Below are 16,836 nucleotides of genomic sequence, written 5' to 3' on the forward strand. Positions count from 1 at the left end.
GTGCAGTCCAGGCCAGTGAAAATGTTTTTGTATTTTAGCTTGAGATTCTCTTACCCCTAAATGATATCCTACTGGTAATTCATGTGTAACCCACAACACACTGGCAATATGACTTGATGAATGTCTGCCCATTTCCTATTTGTCTGAAAGTCATAGGCTGTATTTCCTCATTAAAACATCATTTGTAAGATAGTAGCACTCAGGGATCCATCTAGATTCATTATTCCAAGTATACGTTTTGATACAATTGCTTCAAATTTTCATCTTTCCGCTGTAACTCCGTTAACTTCTCTGAGCTAAAGATATCTACTTTGTCATCTATCTGCTTCTGGTTTGTCTCAACCGTCTGATCAAACAGGGTCTCTGCTAATTCCACTTCAACTTTCTTATCTGTAGTCTTTGATCTCTCCTGTTTCAGCTGCTGACTTAGAGACATTGTTACCACACAGTCAAGAAACATCCCAGGACATGCTTCCTGTAATAATTCAGTGTCTGATTTTCCACTGGCTTTTCAACCACAGTAGGCAGCACTCTAACCTGTGGACCAACTACAGAGGAACCTCAATTATCCGAATATCTGATTATCCGAAGGGGATCTCAAGGTCCCGACAAAAACATACGTCAAAGAGCTGTGACAACTCTGATCGCGTCTTCTGTTTACGGGTACAGTGATTAAAACCAATCTCAGCTTGCTGAAATGCTGCCGAGAACAGTCCTGGACAGAACAGGCACCGTCTCTAAATGACTGATCTCCCACCTGCCCTCCCTGTCCTCCCTCACTTTCCCTGGAATTCTACACAAGGATGTACCCTAAACCCCCCTCCCTCTTCCCCAGATAATCTCTCCAACATTGTCCTGTACAGGGCAGAGGTGGAACTTGTCAAAACGTTGTGTGTGTGTGTGTTCGCTCGCGCATGCTATTTGGAGGCAAGGACTGATTAGGGATAGTCAGCATGGCTTTGTGTGTGGGAAATTATGTCTCTCAAACTTGATTTGAGATTTTTCGAGCAGTAACAAAGAGGATTGATGAGGGCAGAGCGGTAGATGTGATCTATATGGACTTCAGTAAGGCGTTCGACAAGGTTCCCCATGGGAGACTGGTTAGCAAGGTTAGATCTCACTGAATACAGGGAGAACTAGCCATTTGGATACAGAACTGGCTCAAAGGTAGAAGACAGAAGGTGGTGTTGGAGGGTTGTTTTTCAGACTGGAGGCCTGTGACCAGTGGAGTGCCACAAGGATCGGTGCTGTGTCCTCTACTTTTTGTCATTTACATAAATGATTTGGATGCGAGCATAAGAGGTATGGTTAATAAGTTTGCAGATGACACCAAAATTGGAGGTGTAGTGGGCAGTGAAGAGGGTTACCTCTGATTACAACAGGATCTTGGCCAGATGTGCCAATGGGCCGAGAAGTGGCAGATGGAGTTTAATTCAGATAAATGCGAGGTGCTGCGTTTTGGGAAAGCAAATCTTAGCAGGTCTTATAAACTTAATGGTAAGGTCCCAGGGAGTGTTGCTGAACAAAGAGACCTTGGAGTGCAGGTTCATAGCTCCTTGAAAGTGGAGTCGCAGGGAGGTAGGATAGAGAAGAAGGCATTTGGTATGCTTTCCTTTATTGGTCAGAGTATTGAGTACAGGAGTTGGGAGGTCATGTTGTGGCTGTACTTGACATTGGTTTAGGCCACTGTTGGAATATTGTGTGCAGTTCTGGTCTCCTTCCTATCAGAAAGATATTGTGAAACTTGAAAGGGTTCAGAAAAGATTTACAAGGATGTTGCCAGCATTGGAGGATGTGAGCTATAGGGAGAGGCTGAATAGGCTGGGGCTGTTTTCCCTGGAGCGTTGGAGGCTGAGGGGTGACCTTTATAGTGGTCTACAAAATCAAGAGGGCCATGGATAGGGTAAATAGACAAAGTCTTTTCGCTGGGGTTGGGGAATTCAGAACGAGAGAGCATAGGTTTAGGGTGAGAGGGGAAAGATAAAAGGGACCTAAGGGGCAACTTTTTCACGCAGAGGGTGGTACGTGTGTGGAATGAGCTGCCAGAGGAAGTGGTGGAGGTTGGTACAATTGCAACATTTAAGAGGCATTTGGATGGGTATATGAATAGGAAGGGTTTGGAGGGATATGGGCCAGGTGCTGACAGGTGGAACTAGATTGGGTTGGGATATCTGGCTGGCATGGACGGGTTGGACCGAAGGGTCTGTTTAGTTGCTAGATATCTTGATGACTCTATGACTTACCCCACAAAAGCAGCAGCAGCAGCCTTATTGTCGGTGTACAGTCCTGCAGCCCCTGAGGGCTGGGTGGGGGGGGGAGTGGGGTGTGGTAGGTGTGTGGAAATGCGGGCGGTTGAGGCCAGGGGCGCAGACAGGATTCGGACTGGGTGGGGATGCGGGTTTATAAGAATGTTGCCAGGGCTCAAAGGTCTGAGTTATAGGGAGAGGTTGGATACGCTAGGACTCTTTTCTTTACAGTGTAGGAGACTGAGGTGGGTGGGGGGGGGGGGGGGGCGGGGTCTCACACGCAGTGTGCTTTTGCCTAGTCTCCTGAACGGGGAGCAGACTTTTTAGCCTCCACTGTGCTTTCTGTTACCCCTCCAACAAAAGTCAGAGTTATCCTGTTTTCCTACATCTGGCTTTCCAGTGCTTTTTCTAAACCTACCAACATTGGTGATTTCACACAGCTGATTTTATTGCAGTAAAAGTACTGGAACTTTTTAAACTTCTGTTTTCCCTTTTAAGGGTTTCCTTTCTACCCTGTGGCAAGTTATGCTTATGATCCTCGAGATCTACCTTTTCCTTATGACAAGAGGATCTCTTTTCCCCAATTTCTGTCCCTCATGGATTGAAATTGATGTTGGAAGCCAAACTTTGATTTACGAATCATCTCATAATCAGCCATTTGAGCTGCTGATCTTGCTGTTTTAACTCTCTGCTCTTTCACTTGAGTTCTCACTACTTCAGGAAGTGATTCTTTGAACTCCTCCAAAATAATCGTTTCTCGAAGAGGTTTGCTCTATTTTTAATGCTCTTCTCCACTATCAAAGTTACTTTGTTTGATCCTTTCAAACTCAGTGTAGGTTTGACCAGGGTTCCTCCTAAGATTCCTGAAAAGTTGTCTGTATGCTTCTGGTACAAGTTAATATGCACTTAATGGCTTTTTTTCACCTCCGCATAGGTGCAATTTACTCCTCTGATAGTGTTGCAAATACCTCAATAGCTCTACCTACAAGTTTTATTTGGATCAACAAAACTGAGTTGATCACTGGCTACTTCATTTGTTTAGCCACCTTTTCAAATGAGATGAAAAAGGATTCTACACCCTTCTTATCAAATTTAGGCAACGCTTGTATATATTTAAATGGATCTGAAAATGTGTTGCTGGAAAAGTGCAGCAACACATTTTCCAGCAACACATTTTCCAGCTCTGATCTCCAGCATCTGCAGTCCTCACTTTCTCCTATATTTAAATGGATCCCCGCCAGACGTTTGGCTACTATGGGTTTGCTCATCCTCAACCTCTTCCTCTGCAGCCTTCATCCATTCTTTTAAGTTGACTTTCCTGTCTAATTGCCAGTTTATGAAGTTCAACCTTTCTTTCCTTTCTTTCCTTTCTTTCCTTTCTTTCCTTTCTTTCCTTTCTTTCCTTTCTTTCCTTTCTTTCCTTTCTTTCCTTTCTTTCCTTTCTTTCCTTTCTTTCCTTTCTTTCCTTTCTTTCCTTTCTTTCCTTTCTTTCCTTTCTTTCCTTTCTTTCCTTTCTTTCCTTTCTTTCCTTTCTTTCCTTTCTTTCCTTTCTTTCCTTTCCTTTCTTTGTCTCTGTCTTTTTTTTTCTTTTTGTTCTGCTCAGGCCTTTCATTCTTTTTCTTTTCCCTCTGCTTTTAATCATAATTCAAACAGTTTCATTTCCTTTTCTCTTCCTTTTTCTTTTGCCTCTGTCGCAAGCTGCTTCATTTTTAATTGAATTTTAGCCATCTCCAAAGATTCTGATGGCATTTCCAGCAAATTTTAAATGTTGAGCTATTGTTGTAGTTATCTCTCCTCTCCTCACTGAAGGAAGCAGCTCCAACTCCAGCTTGACTGTCAACACCAACAGCCTTTCCTTGTTCACCTTTTGTAAAGCCCCCAAAGTCATGTCTCCAAACCCCAGAAAACTCTTAATGACTGAAAGAGCCATGACTACACCAAGCACTGCTTAAACCAACTGAATTCAACACCCGGAACAAAAGACACTAACACCTACCACTCGCTGCCTTTGAGTCCAACTACCCTAATTCGAAAACGGAACTACAGAACAAATCTTGCAAAGAGCCCCCAATCTATTATGGAACAGGCCAGACCAAACTGATAAGATTTCAAGAAGGTAGCCCAGAACCTAATGTTTTTCTAGTTATTTTAAGCAGATGTCAGGTGAATATTCCAGGAGCGTTGAAGCTAGTCAAATCACTGTTTTAAACAAAATAATTTAGTTACAAATGAACAAAAGAAAATTGAATTTAAAATAATATAACTATTCGAAAACCCAACCGACATGAAAACACAACTTAAAGCTGTTTCAATTTCCTACAATATTGGATAACACACTCCTCAGCAAAAGGGTAAATGCTGATCCTGTCTCTCTCTGCAATCTCTCTCCTATAAGAACGTGTTTGCAAGGAACTGTTTCTTTGGGTCCCTAGCTAAAACTAACCCAAAATGAGGGAAAAAAAAAATTCTGAACTGGGAGAACTGGCCACTTCCCTTTCATGTACAAGTGTTTTTTTTATATAAAGCTTTCTCAAGTAGATACTTTCAGACATATCGGAAACTCTGCCTTTACCACCCCTCTCGAAAAAATACCATGTACAGAATAATCTTTTAAAGGAGCAGCCTCGTCACATAGAAAATAATCTGCCTTCCTGTTTTTATTCCTGAAGTGGATTACCTCATATTTATTCACCCACTCATTCGTCCAAATCACACTGAAGCATCTCTGCACCCTCAATTTCTCCACATCTGTAGCTTTTTCTGTAACTGCAACTGTACTAGGCCTCTGCAATGTGAGGAGTGGATTTGGAGGATGTTTTATAGGGATGGGAATGGCAGTGGTCCTGGCAGCATTTCAAGGGAGTCTACAGCTTCCCTAACCATTGAAAACCGATTTGGACAAGCTCCATTCATGGAATGCACTTCTGCCAGTTCAAATTTCCAGTGTTTGCTGTGGCTGGGCATTCCCATAAAGACACAATAGGAAGGGAAAAAAAAAATGCCTGTCACCTACTAAAAGATGAATATTGAGTGGTACAAAAAAAGGCATCCTAAATAGTCTCAAAACATGTCTGGTATTGTGGAGAAAATATTTTTCAGCACAGACCTCAAAAAAAGCTAGTCATCGGTGCAAATAATAGAATCCTATCCACCTACACAGCCATAGATTTCAATGATTTTAGCTGAAAATTAGATGATATATATTTTTGTAGTTATTCCTTTGGCAATCCCAAGAGATATTTTGCTATCACTATTCTAAATTCAATAGATTTGGAGCAAATTTAGCAGCTCTAAACTGGAAATCCACCAGCTGCTTTTGGGCTATCAGCAAAATTGTATTTCACCACAAACTATAACCTCACTGCCTGGCATATCCCTCAATCTACCATTACTATCTAACCAGGATACTAAACCAACCTTGCTTCAATGAGGAGTGCAGAAGAGGATGCTGGGGCATTTTTAAGTATACCTAAAACTGAGGTGCCAATCTGCTGAAACTACAGAGGACTACATGCTTGTTAAGCAGTGGAAGCAGTATGCTATAGTAAAAGTAGATCAGGTCTAAGCTCTGAAGTCCTGGTGCATCATCTTTTGGATGGTGGTAAACTATTAAATAATTATCAGGAGGAAGGCATTCCCCAAATATCCCTATCATCAACGGTAAGGGAACCAACACGAAGACAAGGCTGAAGAATTTCTAAAATTTATTGCCAGAGGTGCTGAATGGAAGATTCATCTTCAGCTTTCTCCAAATCATAGATTTTTAATTGACACTGTGTGACATCAAGAAATTGCAGAATGCATTGGATGCAGCACAGACTGTGGGCTTGACAACATATCGAAGACTTAAAATCCAAAAGTACACCCACTCCCTCTAATGGGAGCATACAGCTATCACCAAACTCTTTTACAACAGCTATGGTACTGGTATATCTCCAAAGTTGTGGAAGATTGTCCAGGCATATCCTGCCTCCAAAATCCAGAACAAAACAAGTCTGACCAATTACTGCCTCATCAGCCTATTTTCAGTCATTATAAAGTAATTGTTGGTATCAATTATTATGTGACTCTGCCAGAGTAGCAACTTGTTAACTGAAGCTAGATTTGAATTCCACCAGGCTGCACCGTTCCAGGCCATTTCACAGGTCTAATACAAATGTGGACAAGGGAGCTGAACACAAGGTGAAATGTACTAACACCATATGGATTGCACTGGCTCACCAACTTCTTGAGGGCAATGAAGAATGGTATTTATGAACCATGGATCCATAAATAAGCCCTCTAATTCCAGTTTCTTGAGCATCTCTCCTTTTATTCACTCCATTGAATGATAGCTGTACTTTCAATTGCTGAGATCCTAAGCTCTAGAGTTCTCTCTCAACTTTTGTCTGTGTTTCCTCCTAAATGACACTATTTAAAATGTGCTTCTTTTAGATTAGATTAGATTAGATTAGATTACATTACAGTGTGGAAACAGGCCCTTCGGCCCAACAAGTTCACACCGACCCGCCGAAGCGTAACCCACCCATACCCCAACATTTACCCCTTACCTAACACTACGGACAATTTAGCATGGCCAATTCACCTGACCTGCACATCTTTGGACTGTGGGAGGAAACCGGAGCACCCGGAGGAAAGCCACGCAGACACTGGGAGAATGTGCAAACGCCTGAGGTGGGAATTGAACCCAGGTCTCTGGCGCTGTGAGGCAGCAGTGCTAACCACTGTGTCACCATGCCGCCCATTTGGTCATCTGTTTAGACATATGGATGAAAATGGAATAGTGTAGCTTAGAGGAGCTTCAGATTGGTTTCACAGTTCAGCACAACATCGAGGCCTAAAGGGCCTGTTCTGCACTGTAATGGTCTATGTCTTCTATGTCTATGTTCCTGTGAAGTGCTTTTGGGTTGTTATTAAAACAATTTTATAAATGCAAATTTTTAAAAGATGTTTAGGTTAAATGCATTCAGGAGTGGGAAGATGCAGTTAGCCTACTCAATTCAACATTGTCAACATGGCAGAGACTAGAGAAGGTCCTTTTCTGGGTGTATCATGATTTAGGGGTTAATTGAAAACAGGTAATCATTGGAGTAATACTGGACCCATGTCTATGTTGTATACAAACTAATTTTAAAAAGTTAAAAATCACACAACACCAGGTTATAGTCCAACAGGTTTAATTGGAAGCACACTAGCTTTCGGAGCGACGATCCTTCATCAGGTGATTGTGGAGGGCTCGATCGTAACACAGAATTTATAGCAAAAATTTGCAGTGTGATGTAACTGAAATTATACATTGAAGAATTGATTGTCTGTTAAGCCTTTCATCTGTTAGAATACAGTGATAGTTTCACTTCTTTCATGTGTAAATCACAAAACCTTTTTTTTAAAGTTTCATTCTCGGGTTAGCTGTTAACAATGGTGATAGCTAGACAATGTGTTGAAGGTGTTAGCCCCCTGTGTTCTCTGTCTATGACCTTTGTACACCCCAGTCCAACACCGGCATCTCCGAATCATAATTTTAAAAAGTCAGCATTAAAGTAAGGTGTGGGTAGAAAGGGTTCCATTTCATGGGATCCTGGTAACTGGTACAGGAACCATAGAATCCTTGCAGTGTGGAAAGAGATATTTGGCCAATGAGTTTGCACTGATCCTCCAAAAGGCAACCCATCCAGACCCAGTCCCCCACCCTTTCCTCATAACCATGCATTCACCATGGTTAATCCATCTAGCCTACACATCTCTGGACATAATAGGGCATTTTAGCTTGGCTAATCCACCTAACCTGCACATCTTTGGAGTGGGAGGAAACCAGAACACTGGCAGATACCGGGGGAAGGATGATGCTGTACAATTTGAATGAGCTGCTCCTCAAGAGGCTGGGACCAAAGGATAACCAAGGCTTAAATAGAAGACTGTAAACTAATAATATTGGGAATGGGTTGCTGGAAATGACAAACCTGATAATAAGAGAACGAAGAGAGTAAAGAAAAGGAAGAAGGATACCTCGTATGACTGGAGATTTGATATCTTCATAGGATGATAAAGTAATATAATTACTAAAATTGAGAGAGGAATTAGTACTTGTACACCATGTTCAGGGTATACAACACAAAATGAATAATTTTTGGGGATGATGTGGATATAGAAGGAATAAAATTAAATGTGGCAACATAGGGAATAGATTGTCGGTTAATTATTACAGAACACATTACAAAGTATGGAAAGGGGGTGAAGAAACTGTACTGGTTGAAGATAGTCACACATAGAACAAAGAATGACAGAGATTCTGGATCAAACAAAAAAAGTACACGTGCCTTTAGTGGTGTTCTCAATGTGAACTTTAAGTTCAAAGCTGAAGCAGTGTAGACCAATCAAAAACCCATCAAAGTTGATAAGCATCAAAATCATACCCATTTTTCTGATTATTGAAAGTGGCTTGAAGATCCCTAATGTAGTTATCCAGGAGTTGGAGAATGTTATCCTCTCTATTTTAATGCGTGACTATTAAGCTAAGTCATTTGGAAGTCTGAACTCTAAGTTTGAGTTGTGAATATTTTTTGGAGGACACTAGTCACTGGGTAATAGCCCATCAGTTTTAATGTCTATGGCAATTCTTAGTCCCAACACGTCGTCCGGTTCTCCTCCTCTCCCTTTCCCTCCCCCCCCCCGTCAAAGCAAAATGCACACAGACACCGTATGGCTTTACCTCCATCTTTATTCCAGGCCCTGGAGGGAGAGAGAACAATTACCCATGTGCACAGCGACATGAGTTCACAGTCTTCTCTGGAATAGCAGTTTCATAATTAGTTATTTCATCATTTGATAGGGAGGAGCATCCAGATAAGGCAGTGTGCATATTAATTGGGTGACCATTACATTCAGCAAGCATCAATAGTAAAGATTAAGCTACCTGCTGTTACACAATGAATATTCTTGACTGTAACTGGCTTCATAATGAATACTTTTCACCGTGTTAAACTGACCTTACATACTGAATGCTTCCAATATTGTTAAATGGATCTGCATAATGACTGCTTTTTGACCTTGTTAACCCATTACTCTTAACTCCAGCATCCCATTGTTAACTGCAAGTTCTTCTCTGATCTGAGTCATGCTGAGCTGTATCTCATTTCATAAAATTCGACTTAACTCTTTCTCTACCTGGTTATACCCGATACACATTCTCAAACATAGTTCGCTCCCTTTCATATGGCCTCATTGTGTAAATCCTGTTTACATGGCTACAATAATCTGAGCCAAAGTAGGATTGATGCAGCATGTATGTTGTTTGATTGCCAACTTTTAATTCAAAAATCAATCTAGTTGTCTGACGGGATTACTATGGTCCAAATAGTGGAAGTCTAGTGGAGAAGAAGTATGTAGGAATGTTCTATTAGAAGAGCAATGGCATGGAATAATAATTGCAGAAGATTTCAATTGCCCCCAGATACATTGAGTCTATTTCTTTTTACCAAAAAAGGAATGGAGTTTTTGCACTTGGATTCAGCACTACTTTTTAACTTAGACTTGAGAAGTCTGGCAAGAAAAATCATTGCCAGATTTTGCAATAGTTCGTGAAGTAGAATAAATAGAAGAGAAGAAGAGTAACCTAATGACAGTCATCACAATATTGTAAGGTGCAAGAGTAATGGGAGCAAAGCCTATTGTAATCAATTGGAAAATAAATTTGAGGACATTAGATTTTGAACTTAGTTTCTTTGAAAATACAAGTAAACAATGGGAATTCTTTAAAGATTAATTAATAGCAGTCAAGCGAAACTGTTTTCAACAAAAGCCATAAGCAAGGATCTAATTAAGGACTACTAATGTTTTTAAAAAATGCATTCAGGATATGAGAGCTTTACTGGCTGGGCCAGCGTTTTATTGCATAATTGCCCTGGAGAAGGTGGCAGTGAGCTGCCTTCTTGAACTGCAGCTGTCGTTGGGAGTAGGAGTACACCCACATTGAAATAAAAACTATCAATGCAAGGTGCTCGACAATTAAAGAAGAAGACAAAGAGAAGTAGGAGGAAATTGAGAGAAAAGTTTATAAAGTCTCAAGGCTATGAGAAAACATAATTTTCAAAAATAGGAAAATAAGTGATATTTCACAAATGCATAAATGACAAATAATGTCAGTGAAGGGTAAGAAAAGTGAACACAGTGAAAGAATGGCAGAAGGAATACATAATTGCTTTGCTTCAGTTTTTACTTAGTGTCTATTCTGTTTACTTTTATTTGAGTGTGAGCATGAATATAATATATGGGATAAAAAGAAAACAATTGACTTAGGAACTATGCTTAAGTGGATGAAATACCAGGTCTAAATCTTATGAACTCGAGGCATGACAAAACACAGGCAGCACAAGAATGGATGTTCTCAGGACTGTTAAACAGCCAACACATAAATAGAAAGCTGGCCATGCCACCAGTGCTTCATCCGGAGGCTCACTGATGTTACATACGAAATGTCTGAAACTGACCCTTCCAGCTCAGCGAGCAAACCTACATCCAAAGACCAGTACTGTGACCTCTGTTCATTTGAATTGATTGGACAGAGTAGATGTGGAGAGAATGTTTCGCTTCTGTGTTTCTTTGCTGGCTGCCGACTCCAATGAAGTAGCGATTTTGACAGCTGGCTTGAAAGCCAGGTCTCTTTGTTAGTAGCTATCATTGGTTTCAAGTTGGAGGCCACAAACCAACTGGTCCTGCAAGACATCCTGGAGGAATGCTGTGAAATTACAATGTTCTGCTAACCTCTTTAAGGTGGCTATGAATTGGGCAATGGGCTGTCCTTTCTGTTGTACCCGTTCGTAAAAACAGAAAGGGTCCATGATAATCAGTGACTTTGGTACAAAATGACTTTCCAACACTTCACATAGTTCTTTAGAGGTCTTCTCCACTGGTTTCTGATTTCATCAGATGCCTTGACCTTGCAACAGTCTGACTTTCACTAGTGTTCAAAAAAATTAATATCATTAAGTCTTCAAGAACTCTGTTTGCCTTCAAGTTTGCATTAAAACATTCATTGTACAGAGTACAACTTTTCATTAAAAATTCCATCACTCTAAATTGACATGCCATTTTGCTTTCCTGTCACTCAAGTCTAGGTAGCTGCTTGCAGCCCAAGTCCTTTTGGCGATAACCACTTCAGTAAACTCTTGGGTGGATACTCCCTTTTCAGTTATTAGCTGCATGGCGAGTCACCCCACATGATCTGAAGTTTTTAAAAACCCCTGCTGTGTAGACTTTAAATAATAGTTAATAGCTGACACTGAGAATTTTTAAAATGCCAAACTGTTTGTTTTGATTGACAGGCTACCTGCACATCAGAGAAAAGCATGCCCAAAAGAATCTCTTGATGATGTTTGCCCAAGGATTATTAACAGACCATTATGAATGCTTGACTGAGTTTCAAAAGTTAAACTTAACCTGTAGGGGTTTCTGAATTCACTGATTAATATATAAGAGATAATTCAATGATTAGCTGTCTCTTGTATTGAGTCTGTTTAAAAGTTTACTTTTATGAGAGATTAAAAGCCTGCACTGGGTAAATGGAAATATTCACGAGTGAGTAATGCACTAGATTTTCAAAGTTTTTTGCTCCATCTTTGTGGCTGCTGAAGTCTGCCCATGATGCCTCGTGAGTGAATTGACATGGAGGCTGTTTGGACAAAGGGTGGTGCGGGTATTACGTTGATATAGGTCCAACATGGGACTATGCTGGCAGGTATGGTTTAACAATTTTGATGAAAGGTCAGCAACCTAAAACATTGACTATGTTTCCCTACATAGATGCTGCTTGACCTGTTGGTATTTTTTCCTCTGCATCTCTTTGTTCTTATTTCAGATTTCCAGCATCTGTAGTGTTTTGCTTGAAAAGTAGGTGAGTTAGTGATAAAGTGTCACAAATGTGGTTCAGAGGCAATAAAATTTTGAGAAAACTACATTTTGTGAACCAAGGTGTGTATTTTAACCAGCTGACCTTGCACTGAACAGCCTCAGGGGCTACCTTTTAATCTGCATCTGGAGACAGTGAACCTGATTCCAAACAGAACCTGCTGTCTGTGAAAATCAGGTTTAACTGGAGTTTTACTCTTGAAGTAGATTCAGTGAGAAGAGAAACTTCTAATTTTGTGCTATCGACGTGGAAGCAAAAATCTGGCCCATCTTTCCTAAAGGTTTGTTCAGACTGAGGTTAAACAGACAGACCTGTAGTTGCTGGGTTTATCCATGCACCTTTTTTTAGTAAGAGTGTAAAACCTGCCAGTTACAAGTCCTTTGTATACGAGAAGGATTTAAAGATTGCTTATGCAACTTCCTCCCTTTTATTTCCTCTGTTCTTAGTGATCCATGCACCTTTTTTTGGTAAGAGTGTAAAACCTGCCAGTTACAAGTCCTTTGTATACGAGAAGGATTTTAAAGATTGCTTATGCAACTTCCTCCCTTTTATTTCCTCTGTTCTTAGTGATGTTCATCTTGGTGATGTTGTTAGTCCATCTAGTATGTCAACTACTTCCTTGTTCATTTTGACTTATCAATCTTTCTTGGTGAAGACCAAGCAAAATACTCATTAGTCCCTGATTATCCCTACTGACCTCTTACTATTGTAAGACTATTTAAATCTTATTGAAGGCTTTTGGATTATCTTTTACAATCAGTTACTAGGCTCTGATTTCCTTTATTCCCTTGAACCACTTGAATCATCAAAGTGAAAATTTTCATATACTTCCTTTTTCTGCTTACTCTGTATCTCTTTGCTTATACAGGGAAGTCAGTAACATTGGAACAACATGCCAAGATCCTTGGCTTATGCAGTTTTAGCGAGCATTGAATCTCAATACCATAGCATCAGTTAGATTCATGATTAACAGCTGATTACCAGCATTGTGTTTCAGGAGCATAGGAACAGAAGTGGCCATGCAGCCTATTGAGCCTGCCTACCATTTAACAGGATCATGACTGATCAAACACTTCACTGCCTTTACCAACCCCATACATAAAACCTTGCATGTTATTGGTAGTCAGAGTACTTATCAATCTCTACCTTAAACATAGTCAACGACTGAGGTTCCACAGCATTTTTTTTGACAGATAATTCTAGAAGTTATTTCACAGTAATCAATGATAGGTCAATGAACATGAAATGTGAATGACTTTTTAAAAGATTAAGTACCACTGCAAGCTCCTTGAAAGGCTGATGTCAACACATCATCGAGAATGGAGCCAGATCTCTCAAGCTGGGAAAATTCCAAAATCAATACATGAATCATTAGGGCAGTCATAGTGGTAGTAAGTTTGGTGATATTAGAATCAACTAATTTAGGAGAGAGTTTAGTTATTTTTGTCTTTTCAATATTATCCATTGGTTGCATGTGGGTTGAATATAAAATTGGGTTCAGCTGTGATATTTAGCACTGGAGGTCATGGTTGGGGTATTGATGGGAAGAGGAAGGGCAGAAGAAGACCATATCATACTTCTCTTCAAAACCAAAATAATCCGATAAATGGAAACGTTTATTTCGATTAGCTATATGTGAAAGTACCTACTCCACGTGGCTCAGGGAATCCCTAATGGACTCGACTTGTAAGCTTCTCTTGCTTCGTCCTGGAGATGGTACTCTTTGGTAGGCTGGAATATAAAACTCTTACAGTTTAATGTAAACTATAACCTTTATTTACCAATGGCATCAATGTTACACTATAACATAGAAAACTACAAGCCAGGCTTGAGCTAAAGTTTTATACCATTAGCATAGTAGCGATGCCAGCTCTTACCCTAAGAGCTCTCTCAGGCGACTCCCCTTATTGCTGCAAACAAGCTGTCTTTATACAGAAATTGGTACTGAGATTTCAAAAAGTGCCACATGTCCTTAATCAGATAAGCAGTATTAAAATGGCAAAAGTTTGTAGAGGAAGAGAAACTAATTGACAGGTCTGAGTATACTTGACTAATTAAGCTACATGCACAAAAGTGGGAAATCCTGATCAAGCCAGGCTAAATGGCCAATTGCCTTGGCTAGATAAGCCTCCATTTTATCATACATCATAATGATGGACTAGTCTAAATTATATGGAAAAGGTCATGAGGTAACCTTGCTCAGCTAACATTCCCAATACCATTGTCCTACAACATGGCTTTTTTTTTAAAAAAATCATCTCCCAAAATGCAAACAAGGTTCATAACCTTCTGGGATCTCAAACTCCAGGGAACAACACAAATTCAATCCATGACAAGCAAGTGTACATTCAAATCCGACCACAAAGAGTTAACCTTCTCTCACTCTTTCTTTCAATCTCTCTGTCTCAAAGAATTCAAAGACCTGGTTGATGTAGATTTTTAACACTCTGGAATTCCCTCCACCTTAATACATCTTTTTGAGATGGAGATTTAAAACAAATCTGGGAATTACTGATTGGTTACTGAACTTGATAAGAAAGATCCTAGAATTTTAATGCAAATGATGAGAGCAACTCAAGTCCAAAAGTGTAATGAAAACAGAAAGGCTGTTTCATACTTGGCAAAAACTGATAATATTCGTTTTAGAGGTAACAAAATGTGTAGAAAACAATATTGTGAAAAATTTGACTTACAAACTATGTTTTTTTTTTCTGTTGGTCTTTCTTAAAGTTCCTTCCTAAATGCATTTTATATGAAATCTTTGCTTCCTTTGGTATTGAGGGGTGCAGGCTTTAAGACAAAGTGTTGGGTAAACCTCTTCCCATTTACTTACAAATACTGATGCAATGACATCAACCAAATTGAAACGTTTGTGCATGCTGGGATTGTGATGAAAATTATGTTTACTGCTCATAGACTTGTTGAGCCATACAGCATAGAAACATTCCCTTCACTCCACTATATTTATGCTGACCTACAAATACCACACTACATGAATCCCATTCATCTGCACTTGGTTCATAGCCTTGTGTTTTAAGTGCTTATGCAGCTGCTTCTTAAGTGTTGCAAGAGTACCTGCCTCCACCACCCCCTCAGGCAGCACATTGCATATTTCTACCACTTCCTGGATGAAAAACCGTTTCCTCCGATCCTGTCTAAACCGCCTACTCCTCAACTTAAACTTATGCCCTCTGGTCTTAGTCATTTCTGACATGGGGAAGGAATTTTCATGAACTATTATGTGCCTCTCATAATTTTGTATACCTGACTCAGGTCCTCCCTCATCCTCCCCTGCTGCAAGGATAATAAATATAGCCGAGCCAGTCTCTCCTCATAAATGAGGCTGCTCCATCGAGTGAATTGGACTTCACCTGACGAAGGAGCAACCCTCCAAAAGCCTGTGATTTCAAACAAACCTGGACTATAACCTGGTATTGTGTGACTTCTGACCTTGTTCACCCTAGTCCAAAACCAGCATCTCCACATCAATTCTACATAAACATTGTTTTTAAACTTGCTTGATGGGTACTTTATGTACCTATTAGGAAAGGGGATTTTATTAAAAATCATGGACCACAGATTTAAAGTAAATGGCACAAGATGTAAAATTAATGAGAAAAAGTATGTGGCGAGGGTCTGGAATGTGCTGCCTGAGAGTCTGATGAAAGAAGGTTGAACTGAAGCACTCAAAAAGGATTTTGACTTTAATTGGAAAAGGAACATTACACAGGGTTACCAGGTGAAGGCAGGAAACTGGCACTAATTTATAGAGCCAGTGCAGGTACAGTGAGCTGAGTAGCCTCTTTCTACAGTAGTAATTCTGTCCTTCATAAGTTTTCAATTGCATTCTTTTGAAATACCCACATCAACTTATCCATACACCAAAGATTTGTGTACACACTCCCTTAGGTCTGTGTTTCCATGGAATCCCTACAGTGTGGAAACGGCCCTTCAGCCCAATAAATCCACACCGACCCTCCAAAGAGCATCCCACCCAGACCCTACCCTTTCACTGTGACCCTACACTTCCCCATGGCTAACGCACCTAACCTACACATCACTGAACACTATGGGCAATTAAGCATGGCCAAACCACCCAAACTGCACATCTTTGTGTTGTCCTGTTCCCATCTCAGTCAAAGCAAAACACATAGAGACACAGTATAGTTTTACCTCTTTGTTCCAGGCCCTGCAGGGAGAGAGAACAATCACCCATGTACACAGGGACATGAGTTTGTGGTCTTCTCTTGAACAATAGATTCTTAATGAATTGTATAGTCACTTACACGGAGCAGCATCCAAATAAGGCAACATCTATATTGATTGGGTGACCATTGCAATCAGCGAGTGTCAAATAGTGGAGATTAAGCCTTCTGGTGTTTCATGATGAATGTTCTTAACCCTGTTTAACTAACTTTGCATAATGAATGCTTTTTCACCTTGTTAACTGGCTTTACATAATGAATGTTTTTTTACCTGTTAACCCACTACCCTTGCCTCCAGCACCTCATAGAGGTAAAAACAATGACTGCAGATGCTGGAAACCAGATTCTGGATCAGTGGTGCTGGAAGAGCACAGCAATTCAGGCAGCATCTGAGGACAGGCAAAATCGACGTTTCGGGCAAAAGCCCTTCATCAGGAATAAAGGCAGAGAGCCTGAAGCGTGGAGAGATAAGCTAGAGGAG

At 40.3% G+C, this 16,836-nt stretch overlaps 1 protein-coding gene and 1 long non-coding RNA gene across 4 annotated transcripts in view; one reads left to right on the forward strand and one right to left on the reverse strand.

Annotated features, from left to right (window-relative positions):
• The window catches only part of LOC122553185 (synaptojanin-2-like), a 203,395-nt gene that overhangs the window by 11,877 nt on the left and 174,682 nt on the right, over positions 1 to 16,836 (forward strand). The gene's annotated exons all lie outside the window — the stretch shown is intronic.
• Positions 10,230 to 16,645, reverse strand: LOC122552921. Of its 3 annotated transcripts, none has more exons than XR_006312553.1 (3): positions 16,437 to 16,645; positions 13,800 to 13,881; positions 10,230 to 11,202 (listed from the first exon to the last, which is right to left on the reverse strand). It is a non-coding gene; the product is annotated as an uncharacterized LOC122552921 (long non-coding RNA). The 3 variants fall into 3 exon arrangements; XR_006312551.1 differs by having other exon boundaries at positions 13,796 to 13,881; XR_006312552.1 differs by having other exon boundaries at positions 13,796 to 13,881; positions 16,324 to 16,645.

The sequence above is a fragment of the Chiloscyllium plagiosum genome, chromosome 9 (assembly GCF_004010195.1).
Source record: "Chiloscyllium plagiosum isolate BGI_BamShark_2017 chromosome 9, ASM401019v2, whole genome shotgun sequence".
In the NCBI taxonomy this organism is placed as follows: domain Eukaryota; kingdom Metazoa; phylum Chordata; class Chondrichthyes; order Orectolobiformes; family Hemiscylliidae; genus Chiloscyllium; species Chiloscyllium plagiosum.